The sequence below is a fragment of the Phyllobates terribilis genome, unplaced genomic scaffold (assembly GCF_046119375.1).
Source record: "Phyllobates terribilis strain yellow unplaced genomic scaffold, ASM4611937v1 Scaffold_1__5_contigs__length_1240528914, whole genome shotgun sequence".
NCBI lineage: Eukaryota > Metazoa > Chordata > Amphibia > Anura > Dendrobatidae > Phyllobates > Phyllobates terribilis.
In genome coordinates, this window is record NW_027362761.1 from 581,249,370 (window position 1) to 581,262,331 (window position 12,962).

The window sequence follows — 12,962 nt, forward strand, 5'->3', positions numbered from 1 at the left end:
TATATATACACAGCAGTACCTGCACTATATATACACAGCAGTACCTGCACTATATATACACACATGTACACACAGCAGTACCTGCACTATATACACACCAGTACCTGCACTATATATACACAGCAGTACCTGCACTATATACACACAGCAGTACCTGCACTATATATACACACAGCAGTACTTGCACTATATATACACACAGCAGTACCTGCACTATATATATATATATATATATATATATATATATATATATATATATATATATATATATATACACACACAGCAGTACCTGCACTAATAAATATATATATATACATACACACAGCAGTACCTGCACTATATATACACACAGCAGTACCTGCACTATATATACACACAGCAGTACCTGCACTATATATACACACAGCAGTACCTGCACTATATATACACACAGCAGTACCTGCACTATATATACACACAGCAGTACCTGCACTATATATACACACAGCAGTACCTGCACTATATATACACACAGCAGTACCTGCACTATATATACACACAGCAGTACCTGCACTATATATACACACAGCAGTACCTGCACTATATACACACAGCAGTACCTGCACTATATATACACACAGCAGTACCTGCACTATATACACACCAGTACCTGCAGCAGTACCTGCACTATATACACACAGCAGTACCTGCACTATATACACACACAGCAGTACCTGCACTATATACACACAGCAGTACCTGCACTATATACACACAGCAGTACCTGCACTATATACACACAGCAGTACCTGCACTATATACACACCAGTACCTGCAGCAGTACCTGCACTATATACACACAGCAGTACCTGCACTATATACACACAGCAGTACCTGCACTATATACACACAGCAGTACCTGCACTATATACACACAGCAGTACCTGCACTATATACACACAGCAGTACCTGCACTATATACACACAGCAGTACCTGCACTATATACACACAGCAGTACCTGCACTATATACACACAGCAGTACCTGCACTATATACACACAGCAGTACCTGCACTATATACACACAGCAGTACCTGCACTATATACACACAGCAGTACCTGCACTATATACACACAGCAGTACCTGCACTATATACACACAGCAGTACCTGCACTATATACACACCAGTACCTGCAGCAGTACCTGCACTATATACACACAGCAGTACCTGCACTATATACACACAGCAGTACCTGCACTATATACACACAGCAGTACCTGCACTATATACACACAGCAGTACCTGCACTATATACACACCAGTACCTGCAGCAGTACCTGATCTGTGCTCAGCTCCTCTCTCCTCAGACACTTCCTGCTGCAGTTTCCTCCCCCAGGAAGCTGTCAGTGCTCTCTGCTCTCAGCTCTCTAGTCTCTGCCTTGGCTGACACTGATCTCTGCTGTCTCCAGTGTGTCAGGATAGCTCAGTTATTAGAGAACACTATCTGCAGATCAGATATCAGGAGGGTGGGGGTAGTAGTAACACCTAGTAGGTGGACTAGATTCGGAACAGTGTAGTATAAATTATGTACAGCCTGCCATATACTCTATTTATTTGATTCACTTATTTAGCGCCATAAACTCCACAGCGCTTTACAGACAATATCATCACGGTCTCCATCGGGGCTCACAATCTACATTCCCTATCAGTATGTGACTCGCCCCCTGGTCTGTGGGGCACTCGGAACCAGGCTTCTGTGCGATGATGGGGGTAGTAGTGGCAACCCGATCCCGTGGCTCAGGGTGGTCAGACCAAATGCTGTGACAGTCTATTTGTAGAGTTATGAATGTCCGACTACGCCACCCCAGGATTGCGGTCAGAGATAACCGCCGCTGCAGGGCAGACCGCTGAGGCTGGTGTTGGGGTGCAGCACAGGGATAGAATAACTCCCCACGGGAAGAGTGTAGCCTCAGGGAAGTGTAGGTGGATGCTGGGGGTGATGGTGCAGGCCACAATAATAAGGGTTCAGAGTCCGCTTCAAACAGTCCGGGGTCTTTATTGTAGGTATTACTACTGACCCAACAGGAGTACAGGGTAGGAATGGGCCTGGGTGTCTGAGAGCATTCGGGCGAGCCCCACTGGTCAGGGTGAGTGGGTAGGCCTACCGTACTCTCTCTGCCCTTGCTGACTATCCCCCTTTTCGTGGTGTAATAGCCCACGTCCCTGAGCTTGCCGTGTACTTCGCCTGTATGGCTTGCAACTCGGGCCTTAGGTACCTGTTGCTTCTCCGTGCTGTACCGGTTAGTGATGGGTAAAATGCGATTTTTTGGTGAGCCGGCTCTTTTGGCTCCGAAAACGGCTCTTCATTTCCTATTACCTTTGGCTTTAAATTTGAAGCCAAATTCTGGTATGTTTTAACCCATGATTGTATACCTTTTAGTAAAAATCTACACATGTGCCAATTTATGACATAAAACAGAATAGTTTCCAGAATAACCAGATTTTATATTATTTGCTGTAAAAACTTTAACAAACACAAAATGAACATGCAAAATACCAACAAGATACTAATTATCAGTGGCACATTTTAAAGCTACCTTCACACTTGGCGAGTTCGCTGTGGGCTGTCTGCTGCAAACAGTCTGCAGCAAAACTGCAGTGTCAAATGTGGCATCTGCATCCAGGCGGATTTAGATAAGGAATTTGCTGCGGAATTCACCCGTCCATTGACTGCAATGAATTTCGCATATCGGATATTCTGCACATATTCACATGCTGCTGCTGAAGCCAATTTCACACCTCACGTCAGATTCTGAATTTTTCCACGAAGTGAGAATGTGTTTTGGATAAAAACCATTGCCACTGTTGGCTTCTGTAAATGCCATGGAATTTCCACGCTGATGATCTGCATGGAAACTCCGCTGCAAATCCACAAAGTGTGAAGGCCGCCTAGAATTGTCTTTAGGGCCCATTGGATAGATAAACTAAGTGCCATAGCTTGGATTCACTGATTCACTTTATTTCTTCTGTTATTATCTGTTTTGGACAAGACTGTTTTTTTGGTGTCCCATCAAGGACCAATGTCTTTTGCCATCACTAATATAATGTCATTAAAGGGGTTGGATCACATGGGCATTAGTGCCATTAATTGAAGAGAACTTTTTAAAATAGGTATATTCTCCATATACTTATTTTAAAAATTCTGCTTCAATCCTGCTGGTATTCCATAAAAACCTATGTAACTGTTTACATGGGTTTCCATGGAAGTTGTCCTGTGCCGGAGCCCTATTCAGCAAAAGACACACAGGATGCGACCATGTTGTCGGCCAGCGCTCGCTGACTGACCACATGGACCATGCAGCACCCGTTGTGGGTCGGGCGGTGACAGCACGGAGCTGTGCGATCGGTCCCCGGAGGCCAATCATGGAGTTCTGTGCGCATGTCATGTCATCTCCGGCCCCGCCCCCTGAGGCAGGGGCATAAGAGAAAATGCAGCGCTGGAGCCGGGAAAGGTAAGAATTGAGCCTACCCCTTTAAACCTGATAATTTCCAAAATAACATTTTGTGTATTCTGTTTAGTATGAAAACATTAACAAATATAAAATGTGCAAAAATATAACAAATGCTCAAAACAGCAGCAGAAAACCATTTTTAAAAGTGCAACATCTTAAGATTGTCATTAGGGCAGATTGGCATTAAGAAAGACCAAGTGCTGGAGCTTGGATGGGCTGATCCGATTTCTTCTCTCTGTTATTATTTGCCCTGCTTTGGAGAAAATCCTCTCTGAAGGGACTGATGTCGCTACGATGCACAGTCTTCTGGTCATCACCTTGACAAGCCGTGGGTATATTGAAGCCTTGCTCTCCCACCACGTCAATGGGTCTGCTGCTCTTTGGATCAAGGGTTCCTCAAGATATGATCTTACTTCTAGCATTGCATCTGCTGAGGGGTTTCTTCTTGCAGCATCTCCTCTTGCCCTTTCGTCAAAGACCCTCCAAACAGCAGACATTTGTGGTTGTTGTACTTGTGGAGCCCCTGCTCCCACTTCATCTTCATCTGATGGAGGTGGCTGGCTGCTGAGGCTGCATCTCGCTGCTGCTGCTGCTGTTATTCTTTGCAGTGCCTCATCAACAGCTCTATTATCACTAAAGGCCAGCTTTTTGAACCTCGGGTCAAGTAGTGTAGTTTCTGACAGTATAGTGTTATATTCCATCCTTTGGAACTTTCTTTCCATAGAGGCACACAGGGCAGCTACCAACTCTTTTACTTTCTCTGTATTTATTGCTCCATCTCTCTGGTTGGCTGCAAACCCCTGCACAGCAGCAGCATTTTAGAGGCAGTAACATAGCTGCAAATGGATAAAACAGTTACTCAGAAATTTGTAATGTGAACTTTATTTCTTATGTAGTATTACTGCCATTGACCTCTACCATACAGTTATATGATGATAATTTGCAGTATTGCATTGACAAAACAGGTTATGAAACTTGGGGTCATTCAGTCTGGAAAAAAGATGGCTTGGGGCAATCTAATCTACAGATATATAAATAGACAGTACAGAGATTTTCCTACTGATCTTTTGCCTTCTACTCCTGTAATAGTGGCATTGGCATCCTATACTTCTAGAGAAAAAATGTTTCACCATCATCAGGGGATTCTTTACTGTAAGAGCAGTGAGATTATAGATCACTCTGCCACACAATGTGCTAACTAATTCATTATCACCCGCCTAGACTACTGCAACACCCTCCTCGGCGGTCTCCCTTCCAACGCTCTAATCACCCCTTCAATCTATCCTCAACTCTGCTGCCCGGCTAATCCATGAGCAGAGAAATCGTTTGTGCAATAATTTCTCCCATCGTTTGCTTTTAAACTGTTTCCATGCACAGACATCGTTTATAGTAAATCTGTACTATCCTATGAGCCGAAACAATATGGCCTCATAGGATAGCTTGGGCCTGGGGTGCAACAAGATATTTACCTTCCAGCACCTGGTATCTGGGTCCTGTCTGGTATCGGGGTCCACATGCTGGCTCTTGTCGGGTTGCCATGGCAGAGGAGAAGCCGCTGAGCCCTGCTCCTCCGACAGCTGGACCCAGATACCAGGGGAGTGCTGGGAGGGAGCGCTGCAGGTCATTACTTCTGGCTCATGAGTAATGAGCCAGCAGGAACCACTTGCCTTTACACAGAGCAATGTCCCACTGAATGATTAGTAGTCGTTCAGTCGGCCATCGTTTTATGCATTTATACAGAACAATTTATCTTTCAGTCTGGCACATTTTTGCCTGACTGAAAGTTAAACTGTGATGTGTAAAAGGGTCCCAAGATTAAATGATGGACGTGTGTCTTTTTTTTTCAACAATACAAATAATATAACAGTAGTTGTTACTCTACCTTTCTGAACTGATCTCCACAGTGACCTGGTCAAAGGGCTCCAGAATAGTGCATGCCTCTCTCACGACTTCCCATTCTTCTCGGCTCAGATTTTCAACAGGTGCGTTGATAATGGCCAGGGTAGATATGATTGCATCCTTGGACTCCAGAAGCCGTTTAAGCATATGAAATGTGGAATTCCATCTTGTGACACACTCTTGTTGGGGCCTCAGTTCAGGCATACCCATTTGCTGTTGAGTAGACTTTAGCTTCATTGTGGCTGTTGTACTCCTATGGAAAAATTCCACAATTGATTTTACTTTGTCCACAGTGGGTTTTATCTCCTTCAGAGCATCTCTTACCATTAGGTTAATTGTGTGTGCAAGGCACGGGTGATGGTTCTGACGCGCCCCTGGGCCTGTGTCGCGCTGCGGTGCGCACGCGGGAGCTTACCCGGAGCCGGATCCGTGGAGGGTTGTAGTCTCGTGGCGGTGACCCGGTCCGTGCCCAGGGAGTCAAACTGGACGGCAGTCTACTAGTAGTAAATAGTTGATGACTACGCCACCCGTTGAGTGCAGCCAGGGAGCTGCTGCTGCGGGGCAGACCGCTGAGGCCGATGGTAGGATTATGCAGCGTGATAGTATAACCCCCAACGGGAGGGGTATGGTCTCAGGGCAGCCGACGTGGATGATGGGGGTAGCAGGAACCACTCAGAGACGGTACGGTGTAGTTCAGGGTCTTTACTGGTAACAACGATAGACCCTCCCGGAGTACTTGCTAGCGAACGGGGCCTGGTCAGTCCTTGAGCAGATGGGATCTCCCCTGGCCAGGCGTAGTTGTAGGCCTCCCAAACTGACTGTACTCTTCTGGCTACCTTGCTAGAAGCTGATGTAAGTAGCCCACGTCCCTGAGTGTACCGTGTGGTGCTCACCCGTATGGCCGGTGACTCGGGGCCTTCTAATGGCTTCCGCTCCACGATGGCGGTGCTGGTCCCACGCGTGTGACCGTGCCTTCGGGCTTCTGGGCCAGAGGACCTGAAATCCCCTGCCTGACGGATTCTGCTGCTGGGTAGGAGTTAGTCCCCACAGCCTCGGACTCCGGGTCCGGAAAGAAGTCTTCTTAGTCAGGGCGAGCTCTGCAGCTGCCAGCCCCTGACTCCTTGTAACTCTGCTGTTTCCTATGCTGCTTCTTGTCTCTACTCCACTTGTCTGACTCACCCTGCCTCAGCCCCGGGTTTATACAGGGGAAGTTCTTCCCCTCCCAAGACTGGGCAGGAGGTGTGGCATGCACAGGATCCCTGACCAAAGGACCTCCCACCTGCTCTCAGACATAACATTACATTACTGTGGAAAACCAGACCCCTGGGGTGCCACATTCCCCCCTAGTGAAATTTAGTACTCCGGGACTAAACACATTTAGAAAAACATAACAAGGCAAAAACATTAATAATACAATAAGAAAACATATAAAGATGGTTACGGCGTGTCCGCAACCGGGTGCAGTCTCTGAAGAGAGCAAGGTGTCCATTTCACCAACACAGGGAGACGTAACCAGGTAGGGGTCTGTCCTACCCCGAGTCCTTAACAGTCTCTAGTCCATCCTGGGTTACGCTCCAACTATGTACAAGGATTCCCGGTAAATCCACCAAGGATTCCTAAAAATAACTAGAAACACAAAATTATACACAAGCAACAAGACACAGAAAAACATAAATAAAACAATTTATACACTTTAAATTCTCCAGCGTGCGGGTAACTGGCCTCTAGTGGCCCGAGTGGACCTACGGAGCTGACTGTCTGGCCCTGAACTACAGGGTGTAGGAGCTGTCAAGGGTAAACTGGGCAGCTGTCTACCGGCTCTTTGTCTCACTAGGGGTACGGCAGGCTCACTATAAGCAGAGGGTTGATTCTCCTGTTCTGCTTGTGTGGAGTCTTCTGCCTCCTGGACCGGCTGTTCTTCCAGCTCTACCCGTTGCTCCGTAGGTTCTTGGGATGATGGTTGGAGGAAGGTGAGTACGGGTACCACAACTGCACCATTGACTTGAGTCCAAGACTGAGGGAAGTCCCCGAGCACGGTACTAACCATATCTTCCCTTTCTTCCACGGGTCGATGGTCTTCTTGTTCCTCTTCAGGGTTCCTCAGTTGTTCGGGACACTTCTTCAGGTGGTCCCGGGATACAATGGCTGTGGTTTCCCCTCCGTCTTTACTGATGGTACAGACCTTCGGGTTCTCGTGGCTTGAGGGCAGTACGGTGTACGGGTCCTTCTCCCACTGGTCGTCCAACTTGTGGAGCCGTCTCTTCCTCTTCAAGACCTGCTCTCCGGGTACCAGGGGAACAGCGGGAGCATACTGGTTGTAAGTTTTCTCTTGTCTTTCCCTAGCCTGACAGAGACTTCGCTCCACGCTCTCCTGTACTCTCCGGTACTGCTGCTGCCTCTCTGTGTCCCAGTCTGTTTCTGGTGAAGTGTCCTCGGGGGTCAGGACTCCCATTTCCAGGTCAACAGGTAACTTACCAGGTCTTGCCCTCATTAGGTAAGCCGGGGTACAGTTGGTGGAACCTACCGGGATGTGGTTGTATAGGTCCACCAGATCGGGCAACTTCTCAGGCCACAGACTGCGTTCTTCCAGGGGTAACGTTTTTAAAAGATCCATTACCACCTGGTTCATTTTTTCACAAAGTCCATTAGTCTGCGGATGGTAGGGTGTCGTCCTTATCTTCCGGCAGCCATACAGATTGCAGAATTCCTGAAAGACCTCCGCTTCAAAGGCAGGTCCCTGGTCCGTCAGCACTTGGTCCGGGTACCCGTGTGGACGGCAGAAGTGCTGCTGGAAGGCTCTAGCTGCTGTTTGAGCCGTTAAGTCCTTGACGGGGACGACAACCAAGAACCGGGAGTAATGATCCACGATGGTTAACGCGTAGACGTAGCCACTTCTGCTTGGGGTCAGTTTTACATGATCCAAGGCTACCAGTTCCAACGGTTGCCGGGTGACGATGGACTGCAGGGGAGTCTTCTGGCTGGCTCGGTCCTTCCTTCTCAGGTTGCACGGGCCACAATCTCTGCACCACTTCTCGATGGTTCCCCTCATGCCTACCCAGTGGAACCGCTCGCGCAGCAGGAACTCCAGCTTTTTCCACCCAAAGTGTCCAGCTCCGTCGTGGTATGCCTCCATCACCATGGCTGCGTCTCTTCGTGGCACCACTACTTGCCAGAGTAATTCATGCGTCCGGGAGTTAACCATTCTGCGGCACAACTTCCCTTTGTAAAGGAACAGTCGACTCTTCTCTGCCCATAGTTGTTTGGCTTCCTCCGGAGCGTCTGGTTCAAGGCGAGCCTCCGGCCGAGTCAGCATCTCCTTCACCAGTCGGACGGCAGGGTCGCTGTCTTGCGTTTCCGCCCAGTTGTAGTGGGGTAAGGGGTTCAACGTAGCAGCCTGCTTACTCCTTACCCGGTGGGAATACTGAATAGTCCCATGACGGTGGAACGCAGGGAGTTCAACTTCTTCCAGTCCCTCCGGATCTTCTCCTCCGTCCGGCAGGTTGGGCATCCTGGACAGGGCGTCCGCGTTGGTATTGGAGCGTCCTGCCCGGTATTTAATTGTGAACTCGTAGTTGGACAGACGGGCCATCCACCTTTGCTCCAGGGCACCGAGTCTTGCCGTGTCCAGGTGTGTCAGCGGGTTGTTATCCGTGTACACGGTGAACCGGGAAGAAGCGAGGTAATGCTTAAAGCGCTCAGTGATTGCCCATACTACGGCCAGGAACTCTAACTTAAATGAGCTGTAATTCTCGGGGTTCCTTTCGGTGGGTCGCAGTTTTCGGCTGGCGTAGGCGATTACTCGTTCCTTCCCCTGCTGGATCTGGGACAGTACGGCTCCTAGCCCGATGTTACTGGCGTCGGTGTAGAGGATAAAGGGCTGGCTATAATCCGGGTACGCCAGGATTTCGTCCCCCGTGAGGGCCATCTTCAGCTGGCGGAAGGACTCTTCTTCCAGCTCTTCCCATTTGAAGGGCGGCTTCTGGTTCTTGGCCTTCCGGGACTGGCCTATCAGGAGGTCCTGCATAGGTGCTGCCTTTTTGGTGAAACCGGGAATAAACCTTCGGTAGTAGCCTACCAACCCGAGGAACTGCCGCACTTCTTTTACGCTGGAGGGGCTTGGCCATTCCTTAATTGCGGTGATTTTATCAGGGTCGGGAGCCACTCCGTCAGCGCTCACTACGTGTCCCAGGTACTGCACCTTTGGTTTCAGGAGGTGACACTTGGAGGGTTTCACCTTTAGGCCGTAACTCGCCAGAGCCTCGAACACTTCCGCCAGGTGTTTCAGGTGGTCCTCATACGTCTTGGAATATACGATGACATCGTCCAGGTACAACAGGACCGTCTCGAAGTTTCTGTGGCCCAGACAACACTCCATTAGGCGTTGGAAGGTTCCTGGTGCGTTGCAGAGTCCGAACGGCATGCAGGTGAACTCGCTAAGTCCCATCGGGGTGGTGAATGCGGTCTTCTCCCGGTCCGCCTCTGCTACAGGAACCTGCCAGTACCCGCTAGTGAGATCCAAGGTAGAGAAGAAGTTAGCAGATCTTAAAGCAGCCAATGACTCCTCTATCCTTGGTAAGGGGTACGCATCCTTGTGTGTGATACGGTTGATTTTCCGGTAATCTACACACATCCTCATGGTGTTGTCTTTCTTTTTGACTAAAACTAATGGGGCTGCCCAGGGGCTACAACTATCCCGGATTACCCCAGCCTCCTTCATGTCTCTAAGCATCCCCTTGGCGTGTTGGTAATGTGCAGGGGGTACGGGTCGATACCTCTCTTTTATGGGAGGATGATCTCCCGTGGGGATGCGATGTTCTACCCCCTTGACTCGCCCGAAGTCTAACGGGTGTTTACTAAACACTCTCTCATACTCTTGAACCACCCGATAGACTCCTTGTTTCTGATGTGAGGGAGTGGAGTCAGTACCCAGATGTAGTTGCTGACACCAGTCCTCCATGTCTTTCTTAGAGCCGTTACCTTCCTCCGGGTGAGATGGAGGCAAGGGTTCCACAGATTGTATAGAATTTTGATTAGTGATATATAATTTGGCTAGCGTGGCATACCGGGGCAGGTACACTTCCCTCTCCCCGATATTTATTATGCGAACGGGCACCCTCCCATGGCGTACATTGACGACCCCCCGTGCTGTCAAAATGGTGGGCCTACTGTCTGAGTAAACTGGTTCTACCATTGCCTGGTAATCTCTACCTCTCAGACCAATAGCTGCCCGGCACCAAATCATCATTTCACTTTTTGGGGGCATGGCAATAGGAAAAGGGTCACACATTCTTACGCTACCAATCTCACCGCCGGAGAGTTCCACTTGTTGCCGTTGCATCAGTGCCCGGATCTCTTTCTGGAGCACCCGCTGCTCGCCGGAGCTGGCATTCTTGGCAACCTGCTGTAAAAGGAAAATCACCTCTGCAAGACAATTTTCAATTACATTAGTTCCTAGAGTTATTTTTGGGTGACTCTCATGTTTATCAATATCTACAATGATCAGTCCCTGTGCGGCCAGTTCGACTCTACCAATTTTGATGGTCACCTCTTTAAATCCGATCTGTGGCACGGGCTGACCATTGCTGGCGATGATACTCAAGTCGTCGTCGGGGTAGCGGGTAATATCCGAGTCATTCCAGTACTGCTTGAAGAGCACGTACGGGATGGTGGTGACCTGTGACCCGGTGTCCAGTAGGGCACTCATGGGAATGCCATCCAGTACCACAGGCAAGACTGGACGTCCTCCCACATATCTGTCGCGCCAGTTCGATGGGCCTGGTGATCTTTTTCCTGGGGGTTGGCCCTCTACCCCAGGTTGTGCCCGTTTAAAGAACAGTACCTTGCCATATGTCCGGGTTGATTGCAGCGGCGGCAGATGGGTCGTCCGTCCTCACTGTATCGGTCACTGGGTCTTCCTCTGGCCGGTGGGGTCCTCCTTGGTCGACGCCACGGGATGTCCTCCGGTCCGGATGCCAGCTGGATCTTCCCTGGGGTGGAAACCTGTAAAGACTGCACAGTTCGGGTTAGCGCAGCAACGCTCTTAGCTAGCTCTTGGACCTGATGGTGTAGGTCTGGAGCCGGGTCATTGTCCAAAGCCTGCGCATCAGCTCCCACAGGCCCTGCTGACAAGGGCGCCGCCTCCTGGTAGTAAGTGGTAGTGGGGCGTCTGTGGGTCACAACGCCACCTGGTGCCGGTTCTCGGAGCACCCGGATGGCTCTGTCCTTGAACTGTGCAAAGTCCAGATGGGGATCCTGTAAGGCCATTGCCCGCAACTGGGTTCGGTGGGCATTGCAATATAAACCCTCTATAAATTGTTCAGTCAACAGCCTGTCCTCGTTTCCCACCCCATCAGGGTCGGTCTGCTTTATGGCCCTCAGGGCCTCTTGTAGGTTTAGTGCATAGTCCCTTATACTCTCATGCGCTCGCTGCTTGCACCCGTAGAATCTAAGCTTAATCTCGGCTGAGGTGCGGGTATCAAAGGTGTCCTTCAGCCGGGTTAGTATCCCTGCGACAGTCTTCCTCCCAGGTGGCCAGGATTTTACTTCCCTTTTGGCTGCCCCTGTTAGTTGGGCCACCAGGATGCTCACTTTTTGCTCTTCTGTGAGGGGGTACACCTGGAAGAGGCTATCCAGCTTTTCTCTAAAGTCATGCAGGGTATGTGACTCCCCTGAGTACTGGGGTAGCCAAGCTGCTCCCGGGATATAGGGCATGGTGAAGGGCATAACTGCAGCAGCGGTAGCGCTGGCGGGGGTTGAGGCAGTGAAGCTCTCCTCCGTATCCGACATCTTCCTCCCCCCTAGTGGACCGTGGCCTACCTTGCGATGATCCTCTTCCGTAGGCCGCGGCTCCGCAGTGGATCGTCAGGGTTGAGGACCTTCCGTCGCGCTCCTGTGACGTCGGCGTCTGCTGGGCTCCTTCCAGGACCTTACGCAACGTCCGGACGTGAGGCGGGGCTTCAGTTCTCGCGCGCTTTCGGAGTCCACGCCCCTCTTCTTCCCGCGCGGCGTCCTCAAGATGGCGTCCAATGGCGGGAAAACTCCACGGATGGCGGGAAGAAGGTCGAAGATGGCGCCGGATGGCGGGAAAACTTCGCGGATGGCGGGAAGAAGGTAGAAGATGGCGCCGGATGGCGGGAAACCTCCACGGATAGCGGGAATCTTCACCACTGGTAAGTTTGAACAGTCTTTGCTTTTCAGGCACGCAGTACCCGGTGGTTGCGGGCACGAAATCCTGCCGACTACGCCAAAGTTGACGCGCCCCTGGGCCTGTGTCGCGCTGCGGTGCGCACGCGGGAGCTTACCCGGAGCCGGATCCGTGGAGGGTTGTAGTCTCGTGGCGGTGACCCGGTCCGTGCCCAGGGAGTCAAACTGGACGGCAGTCTACTAGTAGTAAATAGTTGATGACTACGCCACCCGTTGAGTGCAGCCAGGGAGCTGCTGCTGCGGGGCAGACCGCTGAGGCCGATGGTAGGATTATGCAGCGTGATAGTATAACCCCCAACGGGAGGGGTATGGTCTCAGGGCAGCCGACGTGGATGATGGGGGTAGCAGGAACCACTCAGAGACGGTA

At 50.3% G+C, this 12,962-nt stretch overlaps 1 protein-coding gene across 7 annotated transcripts in view; it reads right to left on the reverse strand.

The window, feature by feature from the left end:
• Nucleotides 1–12,962, reverse strand: part of AMACR (alpha-methylacyl-CoA racemase) — a 151,817-nt gene that overhangs the window by 29,558 nt on the left and 109,297 nt on the right. The window contains exon 1 of one of the 7 annotated variants that reach the window (XM_073681514.1): nucleotides 1,307–1,479. The exons of 1 other annotated variant lie outside the window; for it this stretch is intronic. The gene's annotated coding sequence lies outside the window, so the exon portion shown is untranslated. Of the gene's footprint in view, nucleotides 1–626; nucleotides 667–1,283; nucleotides 1,480–12,962 lie in introns of those variants that run through there. 5 more of the 7 variants (XM_073681510.1, XM_073681509.1, XM_073681504.1 and 2 more) reach the window with 5 other exon arrangements.